This window comes from Myotis davidii, unplaced genomic scaffold (genome assembly GCF_000327345.1).
Source record: "Myotis davidii unplaced genomic scaffold, ASM32734v1 scaffold663, whole genome shotgun sequence".
In the NCBI taxonomy this organism is placed as follows: Eukaryota; Metazoa; Chordata; class Mammalia; order Chiroptera; family Vespertilionidae; genus Myotis; species Myotis davidii.
This window is the reverse complement of record NW_006295816.1, coordinates 388,970-402,035: the sequence shown is the minus strand read 5'-3', so window position 1 is coordinate 402,035 and position 13,066 is coordinate 388,970. Positions and strand designations below refer to the sequence as shown.

The 13,066-nt window shown below is 53.3% G+C and overlaps 1 protein-coding gene across 1 annotated transcript in view; it reads right to left on the bottom strand.

The window, feature by feature from the left end:
* The window catches only part of KLHL18 (kelch like family member 18), a 33,317-nt gene that overhangs the window by 19,383 nt on the left and 868 nt on the right, over positions 1-13,066 (bottom strand). The window lies entirely within an intron of this gene.

Here is a 13,066-nt window from a genome sequence, read left to right as displayed (position 1 = left end):
CCTCAAATTCAGAACTTTATAGAAGTTATTTGTAAGACCTTTAGAAAAGGGTCAGCAAACTATGGTCTAGGGGCCAAAATCTGGACTGGCTCTTGGCTCTGTGCAACGCATGACTAAGTGTAGTTTTTACATCTTTATATGGCTGAAAAAAAATCAAAAGAAGACATGTTTCACGATGTGAAAGTTACATGAAATCCAAACGTCGTGTCCATGTATAGTTTTATTGGAACACAGACATATCCACAAAGTGGCACAGCTGCGTAGCTGGAATAGTGACCAGGAACCGGCAGAGACAACAACGTCTGCCCTGGCCAGTGTGGCTCAGTCGTTGAGCGTTGTCCCAGCAGCGAGAGGTCGCCGGTTTGATTCCCGGCCAGGGCACATACTCAGGGTGCAGGTGCTAAACAATAACTTACTTCTGCCCGCTGACAGAGAAGTTGCTGGCCTCTGCTCTGGACTCACAGGGAACAGATATGAGGAGATGCTGGTCACTCATCTAGGACCTCAACCCCCCGCCATGCCGGCCCACATCACACCTGATTCCCGCTGACGTTCACGGACTTTCTCTGCTGACCGAGTGGGCGCTGTCTGTCCTTGTGGAATTCAACACTGGGATCGTGTTGTTTACAACTTGTCTGCTCCTTTCAAAAAGGATGAGCTAAGCCTGCACACAGGCATTCGGGCTGGAGCCATGATGGCGTGCATGGGCCTGCCACCAACAATGTGCCTTTTTAAGCCTTTGGTTTCTTAATCACAGTTACACAATTTTCTCTCTTCCTCCATTCCTCCCTCCAGCCCATGGAGTTTAATGCTAATCAGCCTCGTCCATCGCAATGTAGGAGGTGAGGCCTCGAAGCACCCATCTTCCTACCCCGGGTACCAACCACCCTCCACCTTACTGAGCAACCACCGAGCACAAGGCCAGGGCAGCCAGCTCTCCACTCCCAGCCGAACTCGGATTCAGATGTCAGATGAGAAAGGCTATTCCATGTTTGAGACGTGAAGCCGCCGCCTCAGGGACTGTACTTTCTGTGTTTATTGGCTCCAGTGGCTAACCTTTAGAAAAGGCTCATCTTAAGGCCTTAAGTCCTGGGCTCCCTCCGGGGCAGCAAGGAGCTATCAGATGCTCTGTCACCCTCCATGAGTGACAGACCGGCCTGCAGTGGAGGAGGGTGCTGACCATGGGGAGAGGCTGGGCAGGATTTCAAGTCCCCAGGCCCATCAGCAGCCCTGTCCTTTCTCCAGTTCAGTTCACGAGCTGGTAAGGGATGGTCTTGCTGAGGCTAGTTCTGCCAATTCCAGCCGGAGTTCTGACCACTGGTGTCCAGACAAAGCGGGGGGGGGGGGGGGGGGGGGGGGGCAGAAGGGGGGTTGGAGGGGGTCTTCCTTGCTGGCCTTAATCAACAGGCTAGAACGGAAGGTGGCTCCCCGAGCTCTGGGTGGGCCCTGTGGTGCCTCGGGGTCTCCACTCCGCTACCCAGCCAGGTGTTAAGGGCCCCTCTGCACACACACCGCGGTGCTGGGCCCAGGCCGGGCGGCATGGCCACGGCAAGCACAGTGCTTCGCCGACGGGACAGGACGCCGCGGTGCACACAGGAGCGGCCAGCAGGTCCTCGGACTGTGTGACTCACCGGTTGCATTCCTCAGGGTTTACTTTCTTGGAAAAGGTGTCATTACTTTGGAGAGAGAAGCAACCCCACGCCCTGAATTCCAGTCAAAATCGAGGTGAGTGACCTGCCTGAGGTCAGAAAACAGGAACGAGGCATTTGGTTCCTCCCCGGAAGTGCGGACAGTGGGCCTCGGAGACATGTGGCTCCTTCCCACAATGCCACCCTCCTTTCTCCCACCACGGTGATGCCCTGGTCATTTTATTTCTTACATCCTCATCCAAGGAGGTGTTTTTACTGACCCGGGGAGAGAGAGAGAGAGAGAGAGAGAGAGAGAGACAGACACCGTGTGAGAGCACACGCGTCAGTCCTCTCCTGTGCACACCCTGGTGTGCCGGACGGTGCTCCCACCAACCGAGCCACCCTGCCGGGGCCATACTCTGATCATTTTAATGACCCTGGAACGAATAAGGAAATTAAATTTGTAATTTAAAAACCCACGCTCTGGTTTGGTTCAGTGGATAGAGCGTCGGCCTGTGGACTGAAGGGTCCCAGGTTCGATTCCGGTCAAGGATGCCTGGCTGCGGGCTCCCTCCCCAGTGGGGGGCGTGCAGGAGGCAGCCAATCAATGATTCTCTCTCATCATTAATGTTTCTCTCTCTCTCCCCCCTCCTTTCCTCTCTGAAACCAATAAAAATCCACGTAAAAAAAAGAGTAGACTAGTGTAGAAATGCTCCCAGTGCACACTCAGAGGCGTGATGAAATAACGGAAGTATTACCAATCACAGGCTTTACTAGGAGGACTTAGTATTATTTAATTATATATGGATTTTAAGTTCAGGCTCCTGAGCGTGACCCTAGACCAGTGGTTCTCAACCTCCCTAATGCCACGGCCCTTTAATACAGTTCCTCATGTTGTGGTGACCCCCAATTTCATTGTTACAAATGGAACATAATTAAAGCACAGTGATTAACCACAAAAACAATATGTAATTATATATGTGTTTTCCGATGGTCTTAGGCGACCCCTGTGAAAGGGTCGTTCAACCCCCAAAGGGGTCACGATCCACAGGTTGAGAACCGCTGCCCTAGAGATTCTCTCTTTTTTTAAAAAAATATTTTTTATTGATTTCAGAGAGGAAATGAGAGAGAGAAACATCAATGATGAAAGAATCATTGATCGCTGCCTCCTGCACGTTCCCTACTGGGGATTGAGCCCACAACCTGGGCATGTGCCTTTGACCGGAATCGAACCCGGGACCCTTCAGTCTGCAGGCTGACGCACTATCCACTGAGCCAAACTAGCTAGGGCTAATGATATATTTTTGATATATTTGTCAAATAAGAGTCCTGACAAAAAAACTCGACAATAAAAAAAACAAACAAAAACAATCCAATGAAAGAAATGGGCAAAAGACATGAAGAGACATTTCATCAAAAAGAATATTAAAAAGGATACACCAGTACTATATGACAGGATGATCACCATTACCCATTAAGAAAATGAAAATTAAAATCACAATGAGCTATCACTACACATTTCACAAAATGACCACAATTTAAAAATAGTGATAATACCAAATGCTGGGGAGGCCACAGGAGAACTGGGTCACCCACTGTATGAAGTGGGTCTCCAGATAAGCAGAACTAGTAGGGTATGGTGTGTGTGTGCGCGCGCACAGGGTGGGGCAAAGCAGGTTACAGCTGTGATACGCGAAGGGCAGTTTACTCGTTATTACTCCTCACAAACCCACAGGGTTGGAAAACAGCACACACAATAAAACACCGGGTCCAGCCTGGGGTTCTGATGGCGTTTTCAAGCACACTGTCTGAACCCCTCTATTCTTTTTTTTAAAATATATTTTATTGATTTTTTTACAGAGAAGAAGGGAGAGGGATATAGAGTTAGAAACATCGATGAGAGAGAAACATTGATCAGCTGCCTCCTGCACACTCCCTACTGGGGATGTGCCCGCAACCCAGGTCCATGCCCTTGACCGGAATCAAACCGGGGACCCTTCAGTCCGCAGGTCCATCCACTGAGCCACACCGGCCAGGGCCCCTCTATTCTTTTTTGTTTTGTTCAGGGAGAGGGAAAGACAGAGAGAAACATCGACGTGAGAGAAACACATCTATGGGTTGCTTCCTGCACAAGCCCCAACCAGGGACCAGGCCAAGGAGGAGTCTGCAACCAAGGTCAAATCTGGGACCCTTCAGTCCACAGGCCGACGCTCTATCCCCTGAGCCACACCAGCCAGGGCTGAAACCCTCTCCTGGAGCGTGGGTCTTTCTGCTTTGGGGGCCCCACTGTGTAAAGTGACTCCGGAAGGGGTAAGGGAGGAAGTGGCTGACCATCTAGCACTAAAAAAAAAAAAAAGACCTGGCCCTAGTTGGTTGTAGGCTCAATCCCCAGTAGGGGGCGTGCAGGGGGCAGCCTAGCCATGATTCTCTCATCATTGATGTTTCTATCTCTCTCTCCCTCTCCCTTCCTCTCTAAAATCAATAAAATATATATTTTTAAAAAAAGACATTATTAAAAAACCCCTATATAATAAAAGCCTAATATGCAAATAGACCGAATGGCAGAATAACTGGTGGAATGATCAGCCACTATGACGTGCACTCACCACCAGGGGGAAGACGCCCAACGTAGGAGCTGCCTCCAGCCCGCAGGCTCCAGGCCAGCCAAGGCAGGTGCCAGCAGGGGCCTCAATCACCCTGCTGGTCACCCCACAGATCAGCCCTGATTGTCTGCCAGGACTAGGGACCCTACCCACGCACGAATTTCGTGCACCGGGCCTCTAGTAAATAAATAGACCTGGGCTCTGACCCCAGGTAGAGAGCAAGGGAAAATATTCAGACCTGTCCCACCTCCTCCAAGCCCCCCTGCCTCCCACCCATGCCCAGGAGGAAGGATGGAGAGGAGAGGAAGACAGGAGGGTGGAGTCTGCAGAAACCACTGAGGCCCTAACTGTACAAACAGCATGTGATCTGCAGATGTTTCTTCCCAGTCCAGACCCTTCCCCATGAGGACTGAAGTTCAGGCTGCACCCAACCAGCTCCCAACCACACCTCCCACCGACTGCCAGGTCTTCCTTGCTCAAGAAACCTCCTGCACGTGGACTTTCCTGCTGGCCCTGGAGCAGGCGCTCCCCACCGGTATGCTACTTCCCACAGCCTGTCTGTCAACGTCCTATTTCCCCACCAGGTCGTCCCCAGACACGCTCCTCTCCGTGAAACCACCCACACTCATCTGGAAGTGACTGCCATCTCTTGGTGCCCTTGGGCCTCGGGCGGTCCCCGTGCATCCCTCTGCCCTGTCTCGTACGTCACTGATGGGTGTCTCTCCCCCAGTCTGTAACGGCCCAGAGAGGGGCTGACTCCCACTCCCAGCAGATGCACCGGGCACAGTCAAACGCACTTCAACCAACAGGCTGGCTGAGGGGCATCGCAAACCGCACGCCAGGGGCCCTTTAGGGAACTCAGCAAACACGTCCCAGCACCTGAAACATGCCAACAACTGTGCTAGAGACATGCTTTACACGCCGGCAGGTCTGAGGTGGGGCTGGGGCCTGCGTGTCGAACAGGACCTCAGGCGATGCTGGTGCTATCGGTGCAGCAGCAGTAAGGGGGGGGGGGATAACAGAGGAGAGAGAGAGTAACCGCACCTGGAGGTACGAGGAGGTGGCCTTTGGAGAGTGGGAGTTCACAGGCTCTGCCTCACGGAAGCGCACAGGAGGGCAGGCGGGCGGGAGTACAAACGTGACCACAGGCGGGAGCAGACACAAAGCCAAGTGCCCCGGACAACAGGGGAAGGAGTGGTCGGCCTTCCTCTCCCCTCGGGAACAAGTAGGAAAGGAGCCTCGCAGCGCGGGCAGGATTCTGCTGGCAGGTGTGAGCGGACACTCCACGCCGAAGGAAGCTTAGTGCCAAGGCCCAGAAATCGGAGAACACAGGAGAAGAGGAGGCCGAGGGGCCACGCCTGGAGGCCGGAGCATCAGGAACCCGGCGGCAGTCCCGGAAGAGGCCCTGGAAGAGGCCGGGAGGGTCAGCACCTGCAGGACATCCTTAAGCTTCTCCGCTTACGTCTCCAGACGGCGCTGACGGGTCTGTGAGCAGCTTAGAGGCTCCGTTAAGTCAGCAGTCCTTCCCTTCATCCCACTGAAGCCATCACCACCTGCCTCTCCTACACCCCCTCCCCCCGCCCCCCAGATGTCTTGCTGACTTCAAGTGAGAGCCTACGGTAAGGACAGGGGGAAAGACAAGCTTTACCCACGTGGGCAGGAGCATCGTTAAAGACCCGAGAGCTGAGGAGCTCTGTTCTCCTTCCTGCCCCCTCACCCCCAAGTTCCCAACCTCTGTTTTCCGTGATGCGGAATAACAGAAATTCCTCAAGAAAGAACAAGCCCGAAGTGGTCTGTGTTGCTCTGCCCATCAGCATCATCTCTCGGGAATGGGAGGTGCAGGGAAAGGTGCTGTGATCCTGTGATAGCCTCGCGGACTATAAAAAACATACCCTCCCTGGGCTGAAGAAACTGCAAGGAGGCCAGTCGCTAGGGAGAGGAAGCCGGGCGTTGCTACATGACGACATTACCCGGTGCGCACAGCGACCGTTTCCGTGTTGGGCTGGGGTGTGGGCTGCATTTTGCACCATGGGGTCTGGGCAGCGTTGGCTGCTTTGGTGGGCTGTCGCTCCGGGTGGTGGCAGGGCCTGTGACCCACTTAGGGGAAGCCGAGTGTTGCCTTGTGGGCGCCAGGTCCGTGGTGCCGTTTCTCTGTAAATTGTCAGTGCACGCACATCATGGCAGCTCCTGTGTTGAGCATCTGCCCCCTGGTGGTCATTGCGCATCATACTGACTGGTCGGACAGTCGGACACTTAGCATATAAGCCTTTTATATAAATGGGTTAGTTTTTACATCGGCCAATCACCCCACGAGGATGTGCACTCACACCCAGAGGCTTTGCTTACTCAGCTCACTGCTGTGTCCCCAGCACTTAACAGTGCTGGGCGCATGGTCGGAGTGGATGCATTCCGAACCGAGCACGCTGTTGGATGAGAGTGAGATGGGGAGCCACTCCGAGCGGATGACTCGATCAGAGCTGAGACAGGCCCGCCCGCCGCACAGGATCACTCCCTAAAGGGGGAGAATGCTCTCAGCATGGTACTCAGGTCGAAAAAACAAACAAACAAAACCCGGGTTTAGGTAAAAGGTGGAGCGTGTCTACATCAGGACCGTGGTTTGCTGAGCACCTATCATGTAAACACCTCAGTGAATGGTTCAGTCACAGCCCTGGAAGTACAATACTGTACACAATTGTGCAATTACTAGAGGCCTGGTGCACGAATTCGTGCACAGGTCGGGTCCGGCTGGCCTGACCCAATAGGGGCTGATCGGGTCAGGCTGGGGGTGAGGGAGGGGACACAGGAGGTTGGCTGGCCAGCCTCACCCCTGATTGGGGTGAGGGGGGCTGGCCAGGGGCAGGGGCCATGGGCAGTCGGCCGGCTGACTCTGCCCCTGATTGGGGGTGGGGAGACTTGTGGGGGAGAGGAGCCAGCCATTGGGAGGGGTTGTGGGTGGTTGGCCGGGGGCCCCCACCCTTGATCGAGGTGAGGGGGCCCGATCGGGGGTGGGGATGGCTGGGGGAAGGGGCTGTGGGAGGTTGGATGGGGGCTGGGCTGATCGGGGCCCAGATGGGGCCCGTTGGCCGCCGCAGTACACGTCACAGTAACCAGTCGTTCTGGTCATTCTGCCGTTCCAGTTGCTGGGCTTTTATATATATGGATTATTGCGATAAGAGCCACAAAATACACATAAAAGAGAGGATGAGCCAAAGCCCAGCCCAGCACTGTAGTCCCCCATGACCGGATGGATGGCGCGCTGTCCTCACAGCGCCAACAAAGAAGAAATGGTTTGGAAGGAAGGGGGCTTCCTTTCAGACACAACGGGCACGCGGGTCCACAGGATGAATGGGAACGTAGGAGCAACACAGACGGAAGCCCCGTGACTGCAGACGACGCCAACACACCTTGTCCTGGAGACACGCGAGCACAGCCCTCAGGACAGCTGCCAGGGCTGCCTGATGTTCTGAGTTTACAAACCGGCACAGGAAGAACGAGTTCATGACCTGAGCGCCTTAACGTGCATCTGCTACAAGCCCGTTCCTTTCGGGGACCATTGGAAGGGCAGCCGCGGTCTGAGCAGCGAGATGTGGCTCTGAACAGCTGAGGCGGCAGCCACCGAGGCTGAGACCAGGATGCACGCACCTCGCACCAGACGGTTCCCGTCAGGCATCTGGCTGCGGAGACCGTCACAAAGCACTACCTGCAACCCTCCTGCCCACTTGGTAGTAACGCTTGAGCTTATTAACTCTCTTTTTAAAAATGTGTTATATACATAACAAATTTACCACTTTAACCATTTTTCAATCCGCACCCGAGGATATGTTCATTGATTTTTATTTTAGAGAGAAGAAGGGAGAAAGAAAGAGAGGAACACCAATGTGAGACAGAAACATTGATCAGTTGCGTCCCTTACGCGGCCTCAACCAGGATTGAACCCGAAACCTTTTGGTGTGTGGGGTAAGGCTCCAAACAACTGAGCCGCAGTTCAGGGGCATTAAGTACGTTCACACTGTTGTGCAACCATCATCACCATCCATCTCCAAACTTTTTCATCTTCCCGAACGTTAACTCTGTACCCACGAAATACTAACTTCCCATCCCCACTCCCCAGCCCCTAAGCAATGACCGGTCTACTTTCTTTCTGCAAATACCTGACTACCCTATTGCTTCTCTTAAGCGGAATCATATCATGTTTGTCCTCAGCGACCAGCTTATTTCACTTAGCACGGTGTCTTCTAGGTTCTTCCATGTTTTAGCATGTGTCGGATGTCCTTCCCTTTCCAAGGCTGAATAATATTCCACGGAGGTGTGGCACATGCACCACGTTTGTGTATCCATCCCACCACCGATGCAGCCCTGGCTGCTCCCCCTTCGACTGTGGATAAAGCCGCTCTGGACGTGGGGAGGCAAATATCTGCTCCCGAGCTTGTTGTCTGAAAGCGTTTTTGTGCCTCACACTCTGCCCAGACACATTGGGCCCAGTGGAAACACAGATCGACTCTGCCTGTCGAAGGCCCACACTCTGGCCCTTACCTTCGTGGCCCTGAACACAGCCGTCAGGTCCCCCGGAACGCAGGGGCCTGCCATTCCGCAAACAGCCGAGCAGCCGCAGCTGCGACTGAGAAAGGGCGCCAGTATCTCTAGTTAACGCTCCCGGCTCCCGCAGAGCCACAAGACGTTCAAGATCAGGTGCAAATTTTAACAGTAACTTCTCCTACGAGAGTTCCTCAGTCACCAACCGGGATAGTCCCATGTGCCCTGCAGTGAGCTGGGCAAAACAGTTCTCCACTTCTGGTTCAGCTGTTCTCTTTAAACAAGAGATTTCTAGAGACGTTGAAACCAGAGAAGTATACGCTGGGGCAACAAAGCCAGTGTAACCTGCTTTGAAGGCCTTAAGCTTTACAAAGGCCAGACATCGTATACAGCGGGGTCAGCAGACACAGAGCGGGTCGGCCCAGGGCTGCTTTGTGGATAGAGCTTTACTAGAACACACCCATGCCCTCGCTCATGTGTCACTGCTTTGGCGCTACAACCCCGGAGCTGAATAATTGCAACTGAAACTGTCTGACCCACAAATCCTAAAATATTTACTATCTGGCTCTTCACAGAAAATGCCTGCCAGCTCCTGGGTCACACATATTGATTGTTTCATTCTCCCCAGCTGGAAACAGTGGTGATGGGAGCAGCTGTGGGGTAGAAAGGCCTTCACTCAATGCACTGCGGGGGAAGCTGGCTGGTCCCGCCCCAGGAGGCCATGGGGGTGGCAACTCTCCCCAGATCAAACGCAGGAAGCAGACGCCAGCCCTTGGTTTAGGAGTTTAGGAGGCGTGGAGCACCTGTAGCAGAGCACGTGGTCTCACTTCCCAGCACCCAGCCTGCAGGTGAGCAGTGGAGTCTCGCACAGAACAGTGAAGAGCCCACCTAGGGCAGGCAGCATGCCAGGCACAGGCTTCTTGCGTTACCCAGCGAGCTACCCACCGGCCACGCTCCGGAGGCCTCAGGGTGGATGGGCCCCAGGAAGCTTGCCTGGTTGGTAACTGACTTTCCAAGATTCTTCCAACTCTCAAGAGAGTCAGCAGAAAACCCTGGGAGTGAACTATATTCAGAAGCACAAGTTTTCCAATACAATGTCATTTCAAAATCAAAAGAATCAAGAATGTGACTTGTCCAGAAGACTAGCAGAAAAGCCTCCATCTTCCTTCTCTCCTGCGACAAGTGCTGCTGCATCTGGGATGTACCCCACTGCCCTCCATGCCCAGGGATGACATGGCGGATGTCAGCTCCCGGGCCGGCTTCCTGCCATCAGCGGGCAGGGGGGTGCCCAGAGGATGTGAAAGCATCGCTCCCACCAGCAAACAGCTGTGTCGAGCACAGGCGACAGGGCGTTCGCCTCGGGCAATCCCTCAATATCTCCAAGCCTCCGGGTTTTCACAGCTGCAGAATAAATGGCTTCGATGCAGGACCTCCGTGGCTCCTTTCAACATGAGTATCCTCGCTCTGTAATTACACCTGTGTTGCTCACTGCCTTACTCATAACACAGAAATGGCATGCATCAACAAGTCCTTACTTCACTTCCTCATATCCTTCTCCACCTACTCTCTCATCACAAAATCAGTGACAAATTAGGCAAGATTCCAGAACCAAATGTGTGGCTCTTGAAGCCAGGCTTCTGGAAACTGTCTGCCTGGATGTAGTGGGCAGACAAAAGGAAGTCTTCTAATACTGTGCCTTTCACCATGAAAAAGACTTTCCTTCTGGAGGCTCAGTTCTCAGGTCTGGGTTCAGAACCTCAGCAGGGCCTTGGGAAATGCTGGGAAGGCCGATACCAGCAGCTCTCGGAGGAGCCACTCACCAGTGGTTGCAAAAACAAAGTGTGTGTGCAGGCACATCCTCTGCCCTAAACGTATGGTCAGCAAACAGCGTGCAGGCTTGGTGACCCCATTCTGCTCTCACAGATAAAAAGGAAAGAAGTGAGTGAGGGGAGGAGGGGGGGAACAGTGCATCGGAGGGTCTGGAGCTCATGAACACGAAGTTGTGGGGACACTGCTTGAATCTGGGGCGTTTGTCCAATTCACTGGACCCAGATGAACCCGACAGATGTGACCGGAGCACTGGGCTCCAGGTGGCCCAGAGGGCAGGGGATGACCCTACAGCTGGGAGGGGACAAGAGCCTCCCTGAATGCAAGCCTTTCTACCCAGACCGTCTTCGGCTACAGGACGCCAAGAAGGCCTGCTCTACTATCCTCCTAACCTTCGAGATAAAACAGCTTCTGATGGAACCCAACCCAGTTGGACTCATGACCCAAGATGGGCGTCAGGGGAGCTGCTCTCAAGAATGAATGCAGCTCTGGCCGGTGGTGCTCAGTGGCTAGAGTGTCGGCCTATGGACTGAAGAGTCCCAGGTTCAATTCCAGTCGAGGGCATATGCCTGGGTTGCGGGCTCGGTCACCAGGGGGTGGTGTGCAGGAGGCAGCCGATCAATGATTCTCCTTCATCATTGATGTTTCTAGCTCTCTCTCCCTCCCCCTTCCCCTCTGAAATAAATAAAAATATATTAAAAAGAAAAAGAACGAATACAAAATTTTGCACATCTGTAAGTATGTACATTTTTTTTTCTGGCGAGAAGGCTCATCGCTTTCATTTTTCAAGGAGGGCCATAGATAGAGAATGTGATTTTTAAAAATCCAATATATTACCCTTTTTAATTATGCCTCTACTTAATTATCCAACAGGTATCTAAGGAATTTAAATTTCAAATATTTCCCCCCCAAATTAAGAAAGGTCAAGAGTTGACAGTGAAGTTTGAGAATGCGGCGTGCCTGCTAATGCTTTCACTCTCTCCTGAAAACTCAGAAAGACAGAAGAGATTACATTATGACTGATTACAGCTGACCTGAGGTAGATCCATTCGCATGATCGCAGCTGAAATCAGTTCAGCCGCTGTCAGTAACGGAAGAGGCAATGGAGATGCTGATGGAATACGAGACCAGCAGTCTAGTCTCCAGTCCTCGCTCCCCACCTTGACCTGTGACCTTGGGAGTCCCCCTCCTGTCCTCGGGCCTATCGAAAGCAGGCCACCGAAGCAGAACGATGGCCTGCAAGCACTTTGAAGGCCATGGACACTGTGTATAAAAACCATCTAGAATTCATCAGAAGCTGAAACAAATCCAAAACGGCAGCCTGAACATACGCATGTGTATCCACTTCTAGAAACCCCGTAAGTTATTACCCTTCAATATCTATACTTGCTGAGCATTTACCACATGGGTGTTTTTTTTTTTAATGTTTAAACTGAGATTTCAACCCTGGACATAACAGTCTTCTTTTCTTTTTTAAATATGTTTTTATTGATTTCAGAGGGGAAGGGAAAAAGAGAGAGATAGAAATATCAATGATAGAATCATTGATCAGCTGCCTCCTGCACGCCCCCCACTGGGGATTGAGCCCATTTCACAGATGCAAGAACTGAGTCACCAGTGTGGAAGGCACTTGCCCAAGTCCCCACGGCTAGTAAGTGGCCGAGCCAGGGTGCAGGCCGAGGCAGTCAGGCTGTCTCCTGTGCACACCCGCTCTCAGACCCACAACCAAGGAACAGCGAAGCTCCCAGAGAAAGAGAAGCTGAAGGAGAAGAGATCAGCTAAAATGTCACCCTATTTTGGGAGATGGAAAGCGGACCAATGAGGAGTGTGACTTGGGTGGAGTCTACCGAATGCTGTCCCCCTCGCAGACCCCGTCCCACACTCCACTGCTGCAGACACAGGTCTCCTCTCGCCGCGTGAGCATTAAGGAAGCCCGAAGACAGGCAGGCGGGGAGGAGCGGGCAAACGGGGCACATGCCCGTGACCGGAATCGAACCGGGACCCTCTGGTCCCCAGGCCGACGCTCCATCCACTGAGCCACACGGCCAGGGCCGTTCTTGGCGTTTCCTGTCTGGGTCGGCTGGCCCCGGGCAGACCAGACATTTCTGTCCCGTAGCATTTACAGCGATGAGAAGCGCAGGCCAGGCATCCGGCAAATACCAGACGCGCTCCCGTAATCCTCAGGCTAAGACCGAGAACGAGGATCACCTGTTTTCTGCTGGAAAACTGGTGCTTAGAAAACGGAACCTGCCCCACTAGGTCGCCACGGGGATGGTCGCCACGGGGATGGTCACCCGGGGCCGCTCTCAGCCTTTCCGCTCTGCTGTCTGCAGAGACCTGACTCCAACAAGAAGAAGAAGTTCCCTGAAGCCGTAAAAATAAGAGCAAAGACGCAGCTCCGTGTGGCTCATCGTCCACAGGAGCCGAGGCTACCCGGCCAGAGCCCGGCCGGACCGCGGCTGCACCTGCCCATTT